Here is a 6,217-nt window from a genome sequence, read left to right on the forward strand (position 1 = left end):
AACTTAAACTTTGACTAGGCTTCTGTGCGAGAGAGCTTAAACTTTGACGAGTGTTTTGTGTGAGTGAAGCACCGAATAGATTAAGTGTTATAACCCAAGAACTGACTTAATAAGTGTATAGCTTTAATTCGTCTGCTAATTTAGATTATGTGAGTATTAGTTTAGTTTGTAACGGTGAATTAAATATATATATATTCATCACAGCAAAATTAGATCTTGATATACCTTTCGTGAAAAGCCAAAATCAAATCATGATATACTCTCCACAAGTAGTTAATATAAATGTCTCAGTGGATTAATCTTTCAAAACCATTAATAAATTTGTTTTATGTTAACTTGGTAGTAAACTCATTATGCTTTCTCAAAGACAACTAAACACGCTATATTGTATCATAATCAACAATTACAACATGATCAATACGTTAACGCGGTGGGTGATTAAATATGGAAAGGCCAACATAACAATAGGTTGTTGATTAAATTTGACTAAGTTAAGACACATCCCGGTGAATTTGACTTCAAGGAATGGGTGAGCAATGATCTCCATTGATTATGTCCAATGGCATTAAACATCACATTGAAGGATTTTTAAATAGTGTAATTTCTTCCTTTATATTAATATATAAATTATTATTATGTTACGATAACATCCACCACAAGTTTAAGATAACATGGAAAGGGAAAAAATAAAAATAAAAATCTTTAGTGATTGTTTCCCATATAATTAATTATTTTGATATTATATATATATGAAGTTTCATATTTTTAATTGTAGATAATATTATGATATTTAGTTACTTTTATTTATATATAAAAAGCAATAAAGTTCATATTTGTACTTTCTAGATAATTTTAATTATAACATCCATCTGAATTCGCGGTAAGGCATCAAATCTGGCAAACCTCTTTTAGGGTGAAAAGAGATTGGCATCAAATCTGGGAAACCTCTTTTAAGGTGAAAAGACATTTGATCCCTCAAATCGAAAAGTAAAATAGATCTAGGGAGGTGAAAATAGTGAGAATATTGAAAATATAAGTTTGATATTAAAGAGCATGTCTATTTAAATGGTAATAAGGGGTATGAGAAGAAATAGAAATGAGTTATCCCACATGCATGGATGAGTGGGATAGAGGGGAAGGGGAGCAATAGAAAAAGAACCGAAAGAGAAGAGGAAAAGCATACCTTTCTCGGCCTTTTGGCTAAGATCAAGTGTAGTATCTGTTCTTATCAGTTTAATATCTGATACGTGGTTCATAGAACCACATGATATTAAATGTATTTTTCTAGGGGGAGGGCCCACTTACAATAGCTTGCTATTGGGGCTCTCGGGCGTCGCTTGTGCGTTGCACTACAGCACCAGCCTGGCGCACCCCACCAAGACAAGACCAAATTTATTTAAATAATAATAAATTGTTGAATGTTAATGTAATGGTTTGTTTGTTAGGATTGAACAACTTGTATTTACCGTGAATGAAATGGAATTTTGTCTTCTATATACTATTCTAATCAAATGGAATTTTGTCTTCTATATTCTATTCTAATCGGTCGGTTGATTAGCCGCGCATTGACTTGATCAGATATCGTGTTGTTTACCGCGCCCAAGTCCATCCAGCAGGTGGTAGGTATTATTATGGTGTATAACTGTCGCTCGTTTTGGGTATTTTCCAGTTCTTCTTCCCCGTTTGCAGCTTTTCGAACTTCACCATCACGTTCTGATGTCAACCCAGCAACATTGGATTTGATGGTCCACCTATCTATCTCAATTCCATAGTATGGTGCTCAAGCGTATGGTCCAGCTATCTATCTCAATTTCAATTCCATAGTGTGCTCAATCGCATGGTCCAGCTATCTCAATTCCATAGTGCTCAGTCGTCCTAAATCCAATATGATCGAACTGTTGTTCTTTGCAGAACGCAGTAAAAAGCTTTGAAGGTGGATATATACCACTGATAAGTTTTATCAACTCCCTAACCTTTTAACGCACTTTCTCAATGTTGTGCACTGCACGGAAGCGTTTTCCGATCTGAAATTGGTTTATACATGTATATCAGCAGCGATTTCAACTATGGCTTGCCTACTTTGCAAAAGGGATGTCGTGCATATTCCAATGTCACTAACAACATGAGCAGCAGTCTGGGAAACGTTGAAAATTTAATTTTGAAATGTGACAATGTGGGTGAGTACGTTTCTAGAGAGTTCAGGGATTTCTTTTCATTGTCAATGAGATGATGTTGCGAAGAGGGCAGAACAGTCAATGAGATGATGTTGCGACGAGGGCAGAATAGGGATTGATTTCTTAGGGAGAGTGCAGGGTGCGTGCTCAAAAATATATATACAGGATTGCTCAACTCATTTTGGGCAAAAGAATGTGAAGTTCACTTTGATTGGTAAAGATTTAGATGCTCTGTGCTCTGACTCTATTTGGTGCAGCAAGGGTGATTGGACAAAGACCGCCCCTGCCTACAGAGCATCACGCACAGTTCAGTTCAGTTCACTGGGAAGTTGGGTGGGACACAAACTCAAGCATGTGCATGTGCTCAAGGAATAATAACAGAAAGAAATAAACACAACGGGTTTTCCTTTTTATTTTATTAGTTATCCTGGTAATGGAATTTACAATGCTTGCACTTGCAACCTCCAATGGCTGTTGCTGTTACAACAATAACAATTAAAACCACAGCACGACCAAGTCCTTTTTTTCTCGCAACTTACCCATAGGTCTGAGTCTCGGTCGCACTCACATTCACTGTTCAAAACAGCTGTCAATGGCTCCTTTTAAAACTAGGAAAATCTGTGGTTACCCTGTTTCTGCATTTTCTCCTCTCCACAGATATAGGATTGCTGGACTCGTTTTGGGCAAAGGCAGATGACACTTTGAACAACATCATCCAAACCCGATGGGCAAATAGGAATGAGAATTTGCAACTTTGGTCTTGGGCCCCTTCTTTCAAGGTAACAAAAATCAATTGTGACATTGGAATGCATGAAATATTGCTGAGCCAAACGTTTGCCAAACTGTTCTCTGCTCTTCCACTGTTCTGTTAGCCCGTGTTTCACTTGAACCACGTTGGCTCAAAAAATAGATATAACATATATTTCACGCTGTAAAAACCAGAAATCCAATTACTATATGTCCAGTTGTGAAAGTCTCCATTCGAAATTCGATTTCGATCTTGATGGTTCTTCAAGAGGTTGCCCTAGCAATGCAGCTTTTGAGTTTGTAATGAGGAATCGCATGGAAGAACCAGCCTATGTTGCTGTAGGGAATATAGTCTAACCTGCCAAGGATTATGTCGACGTTGTGGCATCCAAGAAGGAACGGAATCGTCCATAAATTTATTTGAATGTGGAAGCATAAACCTGAAAGGGGACTCAAAACTCAGCCGTGAGCAATTAAGGAATCGAAAATCTTCCATGGACCATTGGAGGTTGGAATCCATTGTCGCCTTCCCTCATAGCCAATTTGAAACTCGAAAAGGTAAGGAGCAGGAAGGACGGGTGCAAGAAGATATGCAGATTTGGAGCATCTCGGGGGGATACGAAAACACAAAAATCAACAACTCCACATCGAGAATCATGCATAGAGAGCATCATATAGGAATAGTGTGGGAGGATCAAGGAACTTTAATGATGGCAATTCAAGCCATCAATCCGCCCTGTCGCAAAATGAATCCATCCATCATGGCACTTGAAGAGCATCTGCATGTGAGAGGTGTGGAAACCCCTTGATCAAATTAATCATCATTGGACAACGAAATCTAGAGCGAATCCAAGTACAATGGATGATCCTATCTAGGTTTCTTTAGTGCACTAGTAGAAGATTGAGTCTTCCTCCCTGTTTGACCCAGGTTTTTGTGATTGCTATCATGGAGGATCCTATCTAGGTTTCTTGTAAATGATCCAGTCTTCCTCTTCCTCCGGGCATCCGCTACACCCGTTTGGCCCTGGGAAGCATCCCTTCCTTATTCCTACTTGAGATAGAAATTTATTATTTGCTGCCAACAAACAGAGCGCTGCTACTCCTAGCCACAGTTGTGGGAGCTACACCTCCTTCTTGGGCTTGTCATTTGGCGACACCCAATCTTGATCTTGATCGGTTTGTTAGGCCTCCTTCCTTTGCCGGGGTATTGTCATTTTTCTTTGGCTTTCCAACCAATTCTTTTAAGAGGGAGCATAGCATTTTTAGGGTCCAAAAGGTTGATAATATGATGAATCGCCAATGACGATCACGTCCTCACTCTACTGCGTACAACGATGCCCCATAGAGACACGCCTCTGCCGGTTGTTTTTTGTTGTCCGTGGGCCACTCTCATTTTTTTGTCCCGTGGGCCCAAAGAAATTAGGAACTTGAGAATGTAGGGATAGTAGAATGGAGGAACTTGCTCCAAGAGGCTATGATCACAAGAAGCCTTCACGGCGAATGTAAAGGACCGAAACCCTCTCGAAATGCTACAATTCTCAAGCTCACTTCTCTCATGACTAGCGGCAGGGGCGAGCAAGGATTTAACATAATGCTGTGGATAACATAGTTTTTCAACTCGCAGAGCCTAGACCATATGTTAGCCATAGTGATGAAACGCCGTATGGCAATAGATGGAATATACACAAATTGAATGCGGGATTGAAAACTGGTGAAAGACAAAAAAATATCAAGAAAACAAGGACTGTGAGATAATGAAATCTTACTGTTTATTGGGCCTTAGAAATCCCAAACCAATGGTGTAGAAAACAAAGCATGATTCCTATGTAAGGCAATAGATAACATATAACACTAACTAATGCTTGTAAGGAAATATATAGCATATAACACTAAATTATTGCTTTTTGACAACTGTGAAAGACCAAAAAAATTGAAGGACCAAGCTATAATGAAATTTACTGCCTCCTTGAGCCTTACAAATCATGAGTCTTATGTTGAAGAAAACAAATCATGAGTCCTTTGTTGAAGATAGATCTTGATTTGCCACCTAAGGTTGTTTTGGTACAATTCGTCCATATTCATTCTTGATCACTTCCTCGTGCTAGACAACGGTACAAAGAAATTCTTTTAAAGTTGGAAAGCTCTTAATAGTAAAGGATCTCCATAATTTGATTTTGTAAATCCAAAATTTGACCTTTCTCCAAAATCTTGGAAAGGAAATAGTAAAGTAAATCTCCAAAATTTGATCCTACCCCAAGTCGGAAAGCTTTTTCCAAGGAGTTGAGAGAGAATTTCAATAAAGTCTTTTTCAAACACATACAGGGGGAAGAAACAGAGTCCCAAATCTCGGCCACTGTCAGATGCTTATATGACTATCGGATGTAAATGATTAACACCCAAAAAACTAGCCCCAGCAACTGCAGGACAGATGCTGATAAATCTGCGCTGTTTCATTCTTTTGGCTTTTCGACAGGGAAGATCTGGATGCAATTTGTTAGGAGAGGACGTGCATGACAATTCTTGTTTATATTTGCATATCTTTGTAGCCTTTAGATCTATGATTGACCATGGTTGATTTTCATATTGAACAATCTTTGTCACAATGAGACGTTGGAACAGGCAACTAGTCTTCTTCTTCACATTGGACCATGGTTGACCATGATTATAGACACAAGGGATTTATATTAAACCTTAGGATTACTATTATAAACCATGTGAATAATATTATACCCTAGGAAGTTGAACCCTTGGATTAATAAACCCAAGGGATTGAGACAATATTTTTCATATTTTGATATTAGAACCCGAGGGATTGAGACAATCTTTTTCACAATACGAGGTCGGACCATGGTTCACCATCACTGATTTTCATATTAAAATAATCTTTGTCACAATACAACGTTGGACCATGGCTAACCATGGTCGACCATGGTTAACAATAATGAACCATGGTTGACTACACTTGACCCAGTAACATGGGACCCTAAGATAAATATTATAAACCCTACAACGTTGGACCATGGCTAACCATGGTCGACCATGGTTAACAATAATGAACCATGGCTGACCACACTTGACCCAGTAATATGAGACCCTAAGATAAATATTATAAACTCTAAAATAAACACAGTTGACCATGGTTGATTTTTATATTGACACAATCTTTGTCACAATATGACGTTTGACCATGGTTGGCCATGATTGATTTTCATATCGAGACAATCTTTGTGACAATGCGACATTGGACCATGGTTGATTTACACCATATTTCAACTATTTTGTCTCTATAGTTAACC

The 6,217-nt window shown here is 38.3% G+C and overlaps 1 non-coding gene across 1 annotated transcript; it reads left to right on the plus strand.

The window, feature by feature from the left end:
• Positions 1-1,179: 1,179 nt before the first annotated feature.
• Positions 1,180-1,376, plus strand: LOC149222618 (U2 spliceosomal RNA). Its single transcript, XR_016249829.1, has one exon. It is a non-coding gene; the product is annotated as a U2 spliceosomal RNA (small nuclear RNA).
• Positions 1,377-6,217: the final 4,841 nt, after the last annotated feature.

The sequence above is a fragment of the Pinus tabuliformis genome, chromosome Q (genome assembly GCF_031772625.1).
Source record: "Pinus tabuliformis cultivar Carrire ecotype Pingquan chromosome Q, CPIR1, whole genome shotgun sequence".
NCBI lineage: Eukaryota > Viridiplantae > Streptophyta > Pinopsida > Pinales > Pinaceae > Pinus > Pinus tabuliformis.